Below are 17,163 nucleotides of genomic sequence, written 5' to 3' on the forward strand. Positions count from 1 at the left end.
AGGGCTGCTGCCCCTCACCTGGGCAGGCCCAGAGGAACCTGGCCGCGCGGCTGGAATGGCGCCCGTGGCTCCCGTACGACCTCCAGTTCAGTGCCGGATGAAGGGGCGCCGGGGCCAGGGCCGGGAGGGTCCCGAGGAGCTGGGGGTGCGCTCGCAGGAAGCCGGCGTCGGGAGCGCAGCCTTGAATCCAACCCAGGGGCTGCGCGCGCCCCAAGGGGTTGTCAACCGCCAGGCCGACACCTGCCCCGGACTCCTCACTCGGCCTGTGACGCACCTGGCACCCCGGCTCCGGGCTGTCCTCTGTTCACCAAACGCCGAGTCCCGGTGACAAGGTCTAACCAGGCAGTAGAAGCTAGAGCGGGAATCCCCACAGCCTCGCCATGAGGCCCTTGCTCCCTCACGCTAGGCCTGGCACGCCCACCTTCCCAGGATGCACCTGTTCATCCGGGTCCTTGGCGCATGCTCCCTTTGTGTTTCCGGCGGGGTGTCCGTCCAGCACCGTCTTTCCTGCCGGAGGTGAGAGCCTGGAGTAGAGGTTGGTGTTCTCACGCCCACGTCACCTCGCCGGCCGCTCCCGGTCACCCCCGGTCACCCTGCCTTTCCCGCGCCCACGGTCCTGCCGCGAGCCAGTCGCTGGGAACCATGGCCGGCGCCTCGGTGCTGTGACCCCCGCGCTGGACTCCGGGGCCGCCTCACTGCCAGGCGACGGGTGCGTGGCGCTGGGCCGCGTCCCTCAGACCCCTGCCCCCAGGCGTCCGCGTGGCCGGCCAAGGTGAAGTCGCCTGCTTGCAGCCTGGATGCAGCTGGCCCTTCGGAGGCGCTGCCGCCAGCCCTCCATCGTCGGCCTCGGCTGAGGCGGCGCCAGGGTCGCTCCCCTGAGCCCGGGAGGAGAGTGGGGAGGAGGGCAGAGCTGACCCGTGATCCGCCTTGGACGTGAGCCACGGTGGAGCTTCCCCTGGGCGCCTGCTGCTCGCGAGAGGACCAGACTGCTTCGGCCGCACCTGCGGGGATGCGGTGTGAGACGGTAGCCTGAGCCCCCAGGGCGGTTTGCCAGAAGCTGGCAGGTGGACTTTTCATAAGAAAAAAAGGAGTGTGTGGGTGGGTGTGGGGCACAGTGCCGAGGATGCTGGTGGGACCCCCCAGTCCTGCCTCTGCTCCTGACTTCAGCTCCCTGCTAGTGCGGCCCCGGGAGGCAGCAGGTGACCAGGCAGGTGACCGGATTCCCTGCCACACACCTGGGAGCTCTGGATTGACCTCCGGGCTCCTGGCAGGCACTTAGCCCAGCTGTTCAAGACACCCACACCCCACGTATGGGGGCCTGGGTGGATTCCTGGCTCCAGCTTCTTGCTAATGCAGACCCTGGAAGACGCAGGAGGTAGCTGGGTCCCTATGACCCATGTGGGAGGCTGGGATCGAATTCCTGGCTTCCAGGTTCAGCCTGGCCCTGCTCCAGTCATTGAAGGCATTTGTGGCGTGAACCAGCAGAGGAGAACTGTCTCAAATAATTTTTTAAAGTTAAAATTTCTGATTACAAAATATTACACTTAATTGAGCAACAGCATAAACAAGGAAAATCGTAGTTGGCTAATCTATTTTCCCACCGTAAGGAAGCACAGTTAATGCTCGGGTATATCCCCTCTGAGGGTTTGTCCATTTTTTTACGACGTGGGAGCATACCGACTGAATTGCTGACAAACCCACGTTTCTCCGCTTTGTGGCTCCAGTAATTTCCCTTGCTATTGAGTGTGCTCCTGAACCCGCATTCACGCAGGGTTCCATCGTAAGGGCAGTTCGTGATTCCGCTAATGTTAGACATTAAGTCATTACGTTTTTTTCAGTGTCTCTGCTATGAATCCTTGGGAGAAGTTACTAGAAATGAAATTACTGAGCTAAAATATGGAGATATGTATGGCAAAGTGTTAGTGACACATGTACTTGAGCTGTCACGTGGGCGTTCCCCTGGACAGCGGCAGGCAGGACAGCGGAGGTGGAGAGAGCCTGGAGTGGCCCGCTGTGTGCGGAGCACTTGCTCCCTCTTCTGTTGCTAGGGTGAAGGGCGGGTTCCTCAGTAAATGATGCTGCTCCGTCACATCCCAGTGCTGCCGTGGGGCTGGCTGGCTGCCGCTGGCCTCTTTCAGCTGCTTTTTTTTGTTCTCTAGCTCCTGGACGGGCTGTAGACATGAGCCATGGATGGTTTTGTTTCTCTCCTTGCTCATGTCTACCATTTCAAGGAGAACAGGTGAAGAGATTCTAATGGAGGCAGCTGCCACTATTCTTTAGGGTAGACAAATGCAGATATTTAAGTAATGAAAAATGCTGTAGGAGAAAAATAAATCAGGCCAGCATCACATTTTCTCTGCCATGTTGACCTGACATAAACAGGAGGATGCTGTGGGTTGATTGTGTTGTCTGGGAGGAGGAGAGAGCTCTACCCCTCTGTATCTGTGCCGGAGACTTTATTTGAAAACAAGGCATTGTTGGCTGGCGCCGAGGCTCACTAGGCTAATCCTCTGCCTGCGGCGCTGGCACCCTGGGTTCTAGTCCCGGTTGCTCCTCTTCCAGTCCAGCTCTCTGCTGTGGCCCGGGAAGGCAGTGGAGGATGGCCCAGGTGCTTGGGCCCTGCACCTGCATGGGAGACCAGGAGGAAGCACCTGGCTCCTGGCTTCGGATCGGCACAGCGCCGGCCATAGCGGCCACTGGAGGGTGAACCAACGGAAGGAAGACCTTTCTCTCTGTCTCTGTCTCTCACTGTCTAACTCTGCCTGTCTAAAAACAACAACAACAAAAAGGTGTTGGTAGATTTGATGAAGTTAAGGTGGGATCATACTGGAATAGGTTGGGCCCTAATTGGAATAATGGATTTATACAGGAGCCACCAGATGCTAAGAGAAACACATCAAACAGGTTCTCCTCTCGAGCTTTCCCAAAGAGCAGGACCCTGCAGGCATCCTCAGTCTGCATTTCTGACTCCAGATCTGTGAGCCTGACTTTGTGCCCTTCAGGCCGCCCAGTGTGTGGTCATGGCACCGCTAGACAGCTACTACAGACGTCAAGCAAGGCCAGTGCAGGGCTCGTATCTCCAGGGCATGGAGGAAGGTCCCTGAGACAGAACCAGGGACATAATCAGGGCCAAGTTCGGGGGAGGACGTGCCTGGCAGTTCATGAAGCTGCCAAGAGCGGGGTGAGGGGGAGCGGGCAGCATTTAGGGGTTGAAACTGGGTCATGCAGGTGTGGGGGATGTGGGATTGGTTCTGTATGGGATAGGGATGCTTTTAAGTAGGGAACGGCACAGTGAGATTTTCATGACTAACGTGGTGGATCTTTTCTGTGGAAAACAGCTAGGGAGACAAGTGGAAGCAAGTGACCTGTTAGGGATGACTGTGACTGCCCAGGAAAGATGGTGGTCATCTGGGCCGGGGTGGAATGAGTCAAGGGTGTGGCTCTGGAAGGTGGAGCCAGCTGCATTGGTGGAGAGAGAAAGGGAGCAGTCAAGTGACCCCGGGGCCTTTGACCTGAGCTGCGGGTGACCCCCTGCAGAGGTGGAGGTGGCCACGGGGCAGGGACACAAAGACTCTCCTTTTGGACATGTTTCACTTGAAATGCAGGTCAGACATGCACGTGCATAAGCAACTCTGGTTTTTCTCAACAGATGATGGGAACAGGTTCCCCGCATCCCTAAAAGGCGCAGGCTTTTGATTTGCACACTGCAGATGGGTCATCTCGTGCACATTTACACGTTTGAAACAAGCCCTCCAAATATGCTTAACTACACAAGCAGAAAGCAAATCATGTTAGATCCCAGGGTATGGAATCCCAGATTCCCCTGTGCTGCCTGCAGCCTGCATGCTGTTGGGGAAGAAAGACGGCAGCCAGCTCATCAGCACCGCTCTCCAAATACGGCTTTAATGACGGTTTTAGAGCACAGCCCAGTTTTCTTCCTGCAAGGAGGGAGTCAGAGGGGTGTAAATGTTCCCCGGAGGGTCTCCATTATCACCAGCAAGAAAGCAATTGATGTTGTGTGCTGCCCACCGCGCGTAATCTGTGTCACCCCTTTGGAGACAGCCATTTTATCTCGGGAGTGTGATGGGTAAAGGAGGCAGGCACAGGACAGCTGAGCAAGATTTGTGTTTGGGCTGCATTGCAAATAGTGTACTCAACAGCTCCTCTGTAAGTGGTGTTCGGGGCATCGGAGCTGCTGGGTCTGGATTTTACTGAAGTAGCTGTGCTGCTGCAGACCTCGGGCACAGCAGACTCCGCAGAAGACAGGCACCCACAGAGAGGAAGGTGTGGGCGGGGAGAGGGCGTGGCCTGGGCAGGGCACCTGTGGAGGTCGCAGGCTGGGAGCCAGCACCCTGCATGAGGGCTGGGTATGACCTTTCTAGGCTTGGGCGAGGAAAAGGGATGGCTGGGTACAAACGCCTGGCATTTGGAGCAAGTCCCCTATGGCTGACTGGCACTTTCTCTCTGTAGTAGGAGGAGACACACCAAGGATTTTAGAAGGCCAGCACCTTGAGACCATCACACTGCAGGGGTAGAGAGCGCTGACGTCACACCGCAGGGGCAGGGAGCTGACATCACACCGCAGGGGCAGGGAGAGCTGACATCACACCGAAGGGGCAGGGAGCTGACATCACACCGCAGGGGCAGGGAGAGCTGACATCACACCGCAGGGGCAGGGAGCTGACATCACACCGAAGGGGCAGAGAGCTGACGTCACACCGCAGGAGCAGGGAGCTGACGTCACACCGCAGGGGCAGAGAGAGCTGACATCACACCGAAGGGGCAGGGAGCTGACGTCACACCGAAGGGGCAGGGAGCTGACGTCACACCGCAGGGGCAGGGAGCTGACGTCACACCGCAGGGGCAGGGAGCTGACGTCACACCGCAGGGGCAGGGAGAGCTGACGTCACACCGAAGGGGCAGGGAGCTGACGTCACACCGAAGGGGCAGGGAGCTGACGTCACACCGCAGGGGCAGGGAGAGCTGACATCACACCGCAGGGGCAGGGAGCTGACGTCACACCGCAGGGGCAGGGAGCTGACGTCACACCGAAGGGGCAGGGAGAGCTGACGTCACACCGAAGGGGCAGAGAGCGCTGACGTCACACCGAAGGGGCAGAGAGAGCTGACGTCACACCGAAGGGGCAGGGAGCTGACGTCACACCGCAGGGGCAGGGAGATGACGTCACACCGCAGGGGCAGGGAGAGCTGACGTCACACCGAAGGGGCAGGGAGCTGACATCACACCGCAGGGGCAGGGAGAGCTGACATCACACCGCAGGGGCAGGGAGCTGACATCACACCGCAGGGGCAGAGAGAGCTGACGTCACACCGAAGGGGCAGGGAGCTGACGTCACACCGCAGGGGCAGGGAGCTGACGTCACACCGCAGGGGCAGGGAGCTGACGTCACACCGCAGGGGCAGGGAGAGCTGACGTCACACCGCAGGGGCAGGGAGAGCTGACGTCACACCGCAGGGGCAGGGAGCTGACGTCACACCGCAGGGGCAGGGAGAGCTGACGTCACACCGCAGGGGCAGGGAGCTGACGTCACACCGAAGGGGCAGGGAGAGCTGACGTCACACCGAAGGGGCAGGGAGCGCTGACGTCACACCGAAGGGGCAGGGAGCGCTGACGTCACACCGAAGGGGCAGGGAGCTGACGTCACACCGAAGGGGCAGGGAGCTGACGTCACACCGAAGGGGCAGGGAGCTGACGTCACACCGAAGGGGCAGAGAGCTGACGTCACACCGCAGGGGCAGGGAGCTGACGTCACACCGAAGGGGCAGGGAGCTGACGTCACACCGCAGGGGCAGGGAGCTGACGTCACACCGCAGGGGCAGGGAGAGCTGACGTCACACCGAAGGGGCAGGGAGCTGACGTCACACCGCAGGGGCAGGGAGAGCTGACGTCACACCGCAGGGGCAGAGAGAGTTGACGTCACACCGCAGGGGCAGGGAGCTGACATCACACCGCAGGGGCAGGGAGCTGACGTCACACCGCAGGGGCAGGGAGCTGACGTCACACCGCAGGGGCAGGGAGCTGACATCACACCGCAGGGGCAGGGAGCTGACGTCACACCGCAGGGGCAGGGAGCTGACGTCACACCGCAGGAGCAGGGAGCTGACGTCACACCGCAGGGACAGAGAGAGCTGACGTCACACCGAAGGGGCAGGGAGATGACGTCACACCGAAGGGGCAGGGAGCTGACATCACACCGCAGGGGCAGGGAGAGCTGACGTCACACCACAGGGGCAGGGAGAGCTGACGTCACACCGAAGGGGCAGGGAGCTGACGTCACACCGAAGGGGCAGGGAGAGCTGACGTCACACCGAAGGGGCAGGGAGCGCTGACGTCACACCGAAGGGGCAGAGAGCTGACGTCACACCGCAGGGGCAGGGAGCTGACGTCACACCGAAGGGGCAGGGAGCTGACGTCACACCGAAGGGGCAGAGAGCTGACGTCACACCGCAGGGGCAGGGAGCTGACGTCACACCGAAGGGGCAGAGAGAGTTGACGTCACACCGCAGGGGCAGGGAGCTGACATCACACCGCAGGGGCAGGGAGCTGACGTCACACCGCAGGGGCAGGGAGCTGACGTCACACCGCAGGGGCAGGGAGAGCTGACGTCACACCGCAGGGGCAGGGAGAGCTGACGTCACACCGCAGGGGCAGGGAGAGCTGACGTCACACCGCAGGGGCAGGGAGCTGACGTCACACCGCAGGGGCAGGGAGAGCTGACGTCACACCGCAGGGGCAGGGAGAGCTGACGTCACACCGCAGGGGCAGGGAGCTGACGTCACACCGCAGGGGCAGGGAGAGCTGACGTCACACCGCAGGGGCAGGGAGAGCTGACGTCACACCGCAGGGGCAGGGAGCTGACGTCACACCGCAGGGGCAGGGAGCTGACGTCACACCGCAGGGGCAGGGAGAGCTGACGTCACACCGCAGGGGCAGGGAGCTGACGTCACACCGAAGGGGCAGAGAGCTGACATCATACCGCAGGGGCAGGGAGCTGACATCACACCGCAGGGGCAGGGAGAGCTGACGTCACTCCGAAGGGGCAGGGAGCTGACGTCACACCGCAGGGGCAGGGAGCTGACGTCACTCCGAAGGGGCAGGGAGAGCTGATGTGCAGACACAGCAGGTTGCTGGGCGCGCTCTCCCGGCTGAGGTAATGTGTGACTTTCAGATTCCTCTCTGGCAGACTGGAAGGCTGGTGTGTTCAGGCAAGGCTTGGCCAAATAAGGGTCAAAGGACAGGGGGCCAAGGGAGTTCCAAATGTGGGCCGAAGGGCTCAGGGACCAGCCAAGAAACCAGTCAGTGCTTAGGCTGTGACCACCATCCAGAAGCCCACAAGGAGTCCTCTCACGTCCCCCCAGTCCGTCAAGGGTCCAGGTCACTGGGCGGGTTTGTATCGGGGTGAGTGTTCTGTCCCTCCGTCATGCAAGGACCGAGGCCACACGGGGACTACCATTTCTCATCTGGCTTTTTTTTTTTTTTTTTTTTTTTAGAGATTTATTTATTTGAAGGTCAGAGTTACACAGAGGGAGGAGAGGCAGAGAGAGAGAGAGAGAGAGAGAGAGAGAGAGAGAGAGAGAGAGAGAGAGAGAGGTCTTCATTCTGCTGGCTCACTCCCCAGTTGGGCGGCCACAGAGCGAACTGGGAGCTGACACTGAATGTTTCCAGGGCCAGAGTCACACGGGGGCATCACACCGCACCCCCAACATATGGGCAGTTGCTTTCTGCCCAAAACAGAAGACACTATGAAAGTTATTAAGGTTTAATATGTTAATGTTGAGAGGAATTTAATACCAAGATGTGAACCTCAGGCCCCACCCCCATGCTCTTGGAAATGTGTATTCCTGTCGTCAGGTTCTCCATCCTTGCACGCACACAGAGCACGTGTGTGATAGGGGGAACCTGCTCAGGGTCCAGAACACCCCTGAGCTGGATGCAGGGTTAGGGACAGTGGCAGGGTGCTCTGGAGACGGCAGCAGAGATGTGCCCCCGGTGCTGGGCAGAGTGCCCTGGAAAGAACGCCCTAAGACTTCTGAGAAGCAGGGCCGCTCCCCTTTCTGGAGTTCATGTTGCTGAGTTAGTGGGCTGGGCTAGCCCCCACCAAGACCACATAACCACGGAGAGAGGGCGGTCCCTGGATATCACCATGCCCGGACCTGGCTCATCCTGTTGTTAAAAAAATGATTTTTATTTGGAAAAAGTTCTCACAAGTCTGATTTTACCCAACTTATAACTATCTTTTCTTTGGACTAGTCTGCTGTTCCTTCTACTGGATGCTCCGTTTTCCTGTAGTAACCACGGTGGAGTCACTTTGTGAGCACTGAAGCGGTCACCTGCATTTCCTTTTAAGTAGAGAATCTTCTGATCTCTTGGGTGACATGGATATGGGAAACACCAGGAATTTGAAGGTTGATGAGTGTGTCACTGATTACATCTATACTGAAATGGACAATTCCAGTTGCTCCTTTGGAAAATACTTGTACACTGGTTAAATAACAACCCTTATTTATTTATTTATTTTTTAATTTGACAGGTAGAGATATAGATAGTGAGAGAGAGAGATAGAGAGAAAGGACTTCCTTCCATTGGTTCACCCCCGAAATGGCCACTCTATGGCTAGCGCTCTGCGCCGATCAGAAGCCAGGAGCCAGGTGCTTCCTCCTGGTCTCCCATGCGGGTGCAGGGCCCAAGCACTTGGGCCATACTCCACTGCCTTCTCGGGCCACAGCAGGGAGCTGGACTGGAAGAGGGGCAACCAGGACAGAATCTGGCGCCCCAACTGGGACTAGAACCCAGGGTACCAGCGCCACAGGCGGAGGATTAGCCTAGTGAGCCACGGTGCCTGCACAACCACATTCTTAATTCATGTATCGTTAATGTAAAGAATGATTATAATCTAATTTCAAAGGATAAAAATAAAATACTACATCAAAATTATTTTACACACAAGAGTATACTTACACTAGTATTGGTCAACAAGAAATCTAAAGAAATGCTAAATTTGTTTATTACATTAAAAGTTTAATTTTATTTGAAGAATTAAGATATTCATATGCTTCAAAACCCAGAAGATAAATATATCTAAAAGGCATATAATGATATGTTACTTGCAGCATTACTTGGAATAGCTCAAATTAGAAAAAGTACAAACGTCCCCCAGTAGCAGATGGATTAATGTAGTGGCAGAGCTGTGCAATGAAATGTCATACTGCAGTAAAAATGAGCAACTAATTAGATGGCACCTCAGGTGCTTCCCACAGGCTTCATTTTGAGGCATAAAATTATACTGTAGGATTCCGTTTATATGAAGTTCCAAAAGAAGGGAAAAGGAACCTCTGGTGTGATAGTGTGATGGTGGTTACCTTCAGGAAGGAGAGAGAATCATGCTTTGGGTAGGTGTGTTTTTAAAGGAAAGATGAGTGACAAGATGGTGACTGAAAATTTGGGCCATACATTTATTTCATTGGGAAAAAATCAGGGATTTTATGTGCTACACAGAGGAGATTCATTGGGCTTTTGCCAACTCAGGATTGTACTCCGGATTGGGCAGAATGAACTCATTAGATTGTGTACTGTGTGTCAAGCAAGTTGCATTGTTCTTTGGTTAAGAAAGCATTCTTGGGGCCTGGTGCTGTGGCATAGCAGGTAAAGCCGCCTGCAGGGCCAGCATCCCATGTGGGCTCCCATTCTAGTCCCAGCTGCTCCACTTCCAATCCGTATCCCTGCTAATGCACCTGGGAAAGCAGTGGGAGATGATGTAAGTACTTGGGCCCACGTGGGAGACCCAGAAGAAGCTCCTGGCCTTGGATTGGCCCAGCTCCAGCTGTTGCAGCCATTTGGGGAATGGATGGAAGACTTCCCTTTCTCTGCTTTTGCCTCTGCTTCTCTCTAATTCTGCCTTTCAAACAAATAAATAAATCTTTTAAAACAATTAGAGAAAAGAAAAAAGAAAGCGTGCTCTGTATTCTCGGTGAGGTCCGTGAAGGATCTGGGAAGCTGGGTTTGCTCAAACTTGTTGTTGCTGATCACCTTTGCTAGTACATTGCCTAGAATTTATAGTCCTTCATCAGCTTTGGCTGGGTAAGCCGGCATTCAACTTTGATAAACCTCAGGCTAGGGTTGCTGTAATTATAAAGGTGCCGTTTACAGTGGCCTGACCTTATTGAGGGGTGAAAGTTTGACCTGAAAGGGTAAGAAAATATCAAGGTTTACGATTCAGTAGTTTCAGATCAGCTTGGCTGCTGTACTGAGTGCATTTTTTTGTTTACTTCATATTTAATGAGATATTATTTACACACAGTAAAATCCTCTCCTATTAGGATACAGTTTTATAAGGTTTGACAACCTCATATTCATACAGCTGTATAACCGCGCTACCACCACCCACACAACCAAGGAGTACAATGACTCTGTGACCTCTGAAAATTCCCCACTCCCCGTTTTTGTCAGTTGCTCCCCCATTGCCAACCATTGGCAATGCTATTGCTTTGATTCCCCTGCAGTTGGCCTGTTCTAGCACGTCACATGTCTTTTGACTCTGTTTCCTTTTTTCTAGCACAAGCCTTTTGAGATTCACTCATGCTGTGGTGTGTCAGTCATTCACTCCTTTTATTGCGTCGTTCTACTCCATTACATAGATGTATTACGGTTTAGTCGTCCAGCCATCGGTCGGTGCGTAGTTGGGCTACTCCTCAGGTTTTATCATCGTGAATAAACCTGCTTTGAACATTTGCATGCAGATTTTTACATGAAGAGAAGTTTTTGTTTTACTTGAGTAATATTTAGCAGTAATATTTCTGGGCATTATAGTAAGCATGTAAGTATGTTAAAGTATTTAAAATAAACTGAAAAGCTATTTTCCAGAGTGGCTGCCCCATTTTGTTTTCCTACCAGCAATGTATGAGAGTGCCTGTTGGGTTATATCCTCACCAGCAGTTGGTATTGTCAGTTTTGTAGATATTCTAGTAGATTTGTAGTGATATCCCATTTTTTTTTTTTAAGATTTACTTGTTTATTAAAAGTCAGAGCCAAAGAGAGGGAGAGGGAGAGGTCTTCCATCTGCTGGTTCACTCCCCAAATGGCTGCAATGGATGGAGCTGGGCCAATCCAAAGCCAGGAGCCAGGAGCTTCTTCCAGGTCTCCTGCATGGGTGCAGGGGCCCAAACACTTGGTCCATCCTCCACTGCTTTCTCAGGCTCATTAGAGGGAGCTGAATCAGAAGAGGAGCAGCCAGGACTTGAACTGGTACCCGTATGGGGTGCCTGCCTGCAGGTGGCAGCTTAACCCTGTGTTCCACAGTCCCAGCCCCGTCCAGTGTTTCTTTGAGTGTCTGTACTATCTCATTCTCATTCTCTTTTCCTTCAGTATTCCAGTTACACACGCATGTTGGACTGTTAGTTAAAGTTTAGGAGCATTCGGAATTCTGTGTTCTGTTTCCTCTTTTTCACATGTGTGTTTCACTATGTGTAGTTTCTGTTGGCCTCCACTTGCGTTGGCTGATTCCTCCCTAAGCTGTGTCAAGTCTGTTAAAGAGCCTGTTAAGGCATTCTTTATCTCCTTTACCAAGTTTTTCTTTCTTTTTTTTTTTTTAATTCTAGCATTTCCATTCTTACATTCCCATTTGGTTCTTTTTTTTTTTTTTTTTTTCATTTGACAGGCAGAGTTAGAGAGAGACAGAAAGAAAGGTCTTCCTTCCTCTGATTCACCCCCCAAATGGCTGCTATGGCCGGCACTGCACTGATCCAAAGCCAGGAGCCAGGTGCTTCCTCCTGGTCTCCCATGGGGTGCAGGGGCCCAAGCACTTGGGCCATCCTCCACTGCACTCCCAGGCCACAGCAGAGAGCTGGCCTGGAAGAGGGGCAGCCGGGACTAGAACCCAGTGACCATATGGGATGCCAGCACCACTGGTGGAGGATTAACCAAGTGAGCCATGGCACCAGCCCCCCATTCGGTTCTAGCATTTCCATTTGATTCTTTCTCTGAGTGCTTGTCTGTTCATGTGTGTTGTCAATGTTTGCATAAGCTTTTATTGTTTATTCTAATTCTTTTACATTTTCTGTGTGACAGTTCGAGTTTCACCCTATGCATAGGTTGCGTCTGTGCTGCCAGTGGGCTTTTCTCAATGTTCCTATTCCAGTCTAAGCTTTAGGTTTTCTTGTGGTCCCATGCCTCCAAGAGGTAAAAAGCTGAGGGCACAGAGGGATGAAAAATTGGGGCCATCACCCCACTCTAACGTAGGTGTTAACTTCTTAGAGTTTTTGTGTTTATTAGAGTCACTTTGGAATTCTTTCTTTTTTTTATTTTTTATTTTTTTAATTTTTTGACAGGCAGAGTGGACAGTGAGAGAGAGAGACAGAGAGAAAGGTCTTCCTTTTGCCGTTGGTTCACCCTCCAATGGCCGCTGCGGCCAGCACGCTGCGGCCTGCACACCGCGCTGATCTGATGGCAGGAGCCAGGTGCTTCTCCTGGTCTCCCATGGGGTGCAGGGCCCAAGCACTTGGGCCATCCTCCACTGCACTCCCTGGCCACAGCAGAGAGCTGGCCTGGAAGAGGGGCAACCGGGATAGAATCCGGCACCCTGACCGGGACTAGAACCCGGTGTGCCAGCGCAAGGCGGAGGATTAGCCTAGTGAGCCGTGGCGCCGGCCAGAATTCTTTCCATATAGGATGATTTGATGTTTAACGCAATGATACCTGTACAGCAGCACTTCAGAATTCACTTACAAATCATTTGACAATAGCAATGATTTGAAACAGCATAACCAATATTTACCAAGTGCTCTCCTTTTGCCGTACTCAGACCAGGAGACCATGTCCCAGTGGTATGCTCTGTCCCATTTTGGACAACCACTTGTTTGTTCCTGAATTTTATTTTGGGAACTTTAATTTATCCAGCTGCAACATGAAGTATTTCTCAGGACACAAATTTGATCCTGCTTGCTAGTGTGCTAGTGTGTAATCTAACTTCTTACATTCTTCATCTCACTTGAGAAAGTTCATGCTCATTTTTTGTTAGCCTGTAGTGCATGTATAGTTTTATTTTCAATGGTTATCATGGCAACAGGGATTTTTATATTATGAGATATGGAAAAATATAAGAATGTGGATACCAAGGGCAGTGTTGTAGCACAGAAGCCGCCTCCTGCCATATTGGCATCCCATATCAGAGTGCGGATTTAAGTCCCTACTGTTCCACTTCCAATCCAGCTTCCTGCTAATGCGCCTGATAAGGGAGTGGAGGATGGCCCAGGTACTTTAGTGCCTACCACCCATGAGGGAGACCCTGATGGAGCTCCAGGCTCCTGGCTTTGGCCTAGACCATCCTAGCCATTGTGGCCATTTGGGGAGTAAATCAGCAGGTAGAAGATCAATCAGTCTCTTTCTCTCTCTGTCTTTAATTAAAAAAAAAAAAAAGAAGAATATGGATACTACCATCTCTAACCCCTGCAGCTGGATTTGCATTCCACAGGGAGCATCAGGTGGGTGTAAAATGTACCTGAAAGATATGAGGAATTAAAAAATCTGGGAGATCTTGATTTCCATGAGTTAAAAATTGACCTGATTCAGCCAGTTCGTATAGGAAATCTTGTGGCCAAAAGTATACATTTGTTCCCTGTTCAGTATACAATGAATGTTAATTGTGTAATACATTGGAATTCTCCAACTGTGAAAATACATTAGCCTTCTTCTATGGTTGGTAATTGATCTGAATTTTAGTTTTCAATTTTGAATTGGATTTCATGAGATTTTCTATGATATGAATGCTAACTTTGAAGAAATAATTTTATCACAAGTCACAGAAATTAGTGTACATTACAAAAGTTTAATCTGAGAAAAGCTATTCTGTTTCTCAACCCACGCTTTGGAAAATATTTCAGGTGGGGCTAGCATTGTGGCACGGTGGGTTAAGCCACCACCTGTGACACTGGCATTCCATATGAGTGCCAGTATGAGTCCCAGCTCCTCTACTTCCAGTTCAGTTCCCTGCTAATGTGCTTGGGAAAGCAGCCCAAGTGCTTGGATTCCTGCACTCACATGGAAGACCCTGAAGAAGCTGTTGGCCCCTGGCTCCAGGCTGCCTGAGCTGTGGCTGTTGCAGCCATCTGGACAGTGAACCAACAGATGAAAGATTCTCTCTCTCTCTCTCTCAAATAAATAAATAAATAAATAAATCTTTTATAAAGAAAATATTTCAGACTTTGGATGGGTTTAAAAATTTTAAATAAATATAATTCTAACAGGTGCTTGTAAATGAAGAAATGTGTTTAGTCCACATGATTAAATGGGACAAGTTAGCATCATAAGGTTAGATCTCTTGGGGCCAGTGCTGTGGGCAGCAGGTTAAAGCCCTGGCCTGAAGCGCCAGCATCCCATACAGGCTTTGGTTTGAGACCCGGCTGCTCCACTTCCAGTCCAGCTGTCTGCTATCGCCTGGGCAAGCAGTAGAAGATGGCTCAATTCCTTGCGCCCCTGTACCCATGTGGGAGACCTGGATGAAGCTCCCAGCTCCTGGCTTTGGATCGGCCGTTGCGGCCAGTTGGGGGATGAACTATCGGATAGAAGACCTCTCTCTCTCTCTCTCTGCCTCTCCTTCTTTCTCTTTGTAACTCTGACTTTCAAATAAATAAATAAATCTTTGGAAAAAAAAAGGCTGGAAATCTGGAGCAGAGATATGAGATGCTTCAGATCCAGTGATAAGGGATATGCCTGAAGCTAGAGATATGCTTAAAAGCCCATATGTTTTTCAGACCTCCTGGAACATTTACAATCTTAGGTGGAAAATGCCTTGGTGAGCATGAGTTCTCCCTGAGCTCCATGTATTAAATGTGAATATAAAAAACATGAAAATGTCACTGTGGGTATATTGTCAGCAAGTTTCAATCAACAAAAATGAAACAGAATAGCAATAATGATTAGAGAAAGACGCTGGAAGAAAGAAAAAGAATAAAAAGTTGGTGGTTTGGGCCATCGGCTCTTGTTCTGGTGATCTTCGGTGGGAGCTGGCTACTTCAAATATTCATGCACTTGGTCCAAAGTACTTGGTAGCTGCTGTCAACCCCCGGGCAGTGTTCTTCATCCAGATGTCTTTTGAAGACTTAGTTTGAGATATATGGTGATGTGGACTCCCAGTTTTCTCCTATTGCCAAGTAAATTTCTTTGGTCTTCTTTCTGCTTGGGGGATACATGAATCCAAGGACACCCCCGTTTCATTTTACTATGATGTCTGTGGTTAGGAACCTTACTAGAACCCTTTCCAGCATGTCCCAGATACCATTTCCAACTGATGTCTTTTCCTGAATTCCTAATATCCAGGTTGAAGAAGTGGAAGGGTTCTGAAGGAAATTTTTTGAAAATCCAGCTTGTACCCATGGAAGGTAAGAATGATTGTGGAATTTTCTTTGCCAGTATCCCTATGGGTTGCCTGAGCATGGTCTTAATCTAAGACTTGAGAGAACTTAACTGATTTAACTTTATGGATACATTTATACCTCTACATTTGGTGGAAGCTGTGGAGAGCAGGGACACTAATAATACCTACGATGAAATGACAACACCTAGCCACGGTCCTTTATGACTCTTTCAGTTAATGAATAATTTTAAGGGCTTGTGCTATGGCCCAGTGGGTTAAGCCATTGCCTGCAACTCTGGTATCCCATGTGAGCACTTGTTCTAGTCCCAACTGCCCCACTTCCAGTCTAGCTCCCTGCTGATATGACTGGGAAGGCAGTGGAAGATGGAAGGCTGTCACCCATGTGGGAGGCCAAGAGGGAGTTCCAGGCTCCTGGTTTTCTCCTGGCCCAGCCCCAGCCATTGCAGCCATTTGGGGGTGAACCAGCAGTTAGAAGATCTCTCTCTTTCTCCCTCTCTCTTTCTCTCTAACTCTGCATTTCAAATAAATAAATAAAGCTTTTTACACAACACATCGGGAGGAGGGGTGGTTTACTCCCCATGGAAACAACACTGTCTAATACATTTTAGCTGTGTGACAGCAGTGGCTTTTCTGCTTGAGAAGACTTCACCTTCAGAGTATTTACAAGCAATTCCCAGCACATATTCATGATCTCGGAACTTGGGAAGCCCATTTTTTAAGTGTTTAATAAAAGTCCTCGGGGTATAACTCAGACTTGTGTCCCATCTTGACAGTTTTTCTCTGGGTTATGAAGGCTCAGATAGGTATAACCTTCACATCTCTCCCTGCAGTCTGGAGAGAGTTCTCCACACCCTGTATTCTTGGTGGAATCAGTGTTGTTCATATTGTTCAGCATTTATCTCAGGATTTGTGTTGTTGGTGTAGCTGCACTGGAAATGGACAGAAAACCCTGATTTTAAGAAGAGTGTCTATATCCTAAATCAGGATGAAAAGATTGCATATAAAGATCTCTTCATTTTCTTATATTTCCTTCACCATAAATAACTATTAGCAAGAGAAAGTTGGACTTACTTTGTTTAACTCTGCGATGTAGCCACTTCGCCTTCTCCAGCATTGCCTGTCCATGGTCTTAGCCTGGTTGTGAGTGCCGCTTTGGGGAGCATCAGTGCTCCTAAACACTTTTCCCCCACTTCCAGTCTGCTTCATGAGGTCAGCCATTCCATGTCATAAAATTCCCCAGTTAGACACAATACCAAAGGCATAATGGTTGTGTGTGTGTTGTCCTTTTGACACAAGCTCTTGTAAAGGTTGTTCGTTCCACCACTTGGCTGGCCTGGCTTTGCGTGGCAGGTTATCTTCTACTACAGTTTTATGCAGTCACCGCATCACCTCAGTAGTGTTGACCTTGATCATTAGAAAGAACCTAGGACCAGTGACTCCGCATCAACTAGATCTTCCTTGGAGACAGTTTTGTGGTTGCTGCTATATAGTCCTGCGGCTCTTCTGTGCCAGGTGGTGGGTACAGTACTGCAGGACTGAGATGACAACACTGACAAATGGTACACGGGAGACCAAAACAGCAGTCATCTAGTTAACTGGCTTGTAGATCAATGTTCTGCTGTAAGGACTGAGCAGAGCATGGAACCTGGGGAGTGATCAGTGTGGCGAGGACATCCGTGGAAGCATTGGCCACTTTCACAAGCACTGTCGTGGTGCATAACACAGGGAAGCCCAAATCATTGAAGCTTTAGAAGGAGGTGGCTTCTGGTGCTCGC

At 51.4% G+C, this 17,163-nt stretch overlaps 1 protein-coding gene across 5 annotated transcripts in view; it reads left to right on the forward strand.

Moving 5' to 3' along the window:
- The first annotated feature begins 461 nt into the window (after positions 1-461).
- The window catches only part of ENTREP2 (endosomal transmembrane epsin interactor 2), a 458,345-nt gene continuing 441,643 nt past the window's right edge, over positions 462-17,163 (forward strand). For 3 of the 5 annotated variants that reach the window (XM_062204991.1, XM_062204987.1, XM_062204992.1), the window contains exons 1-2: positions 462-535; positions 15,331-15,392. The gene's annotated coding sequence lies outside the window, so the exon portion shown is untranslated. The remainder of the gene's footprint in view (positions 536-15,330; positions 15,393-17,163) is intronic. The other 2 variants (XM_062204988.1, XM_062204993.1) reach the window with 1 other exon arrangement.

Source organism: Lepus europaeus, chromosome 11, assembly GCF_033115175.1.
Source record: "Lepus europaeus isolate LE1 chromosome 11, mLepTim1.pri, whole genome shotgun sequence".
NCBI classification, from domain to species: domain Eukaryota; kingdom Metazoa; phylum Chordata; class Mammalia; order Lagomorpha; family Leporidae; genus Lepus; species Lepus europaeus.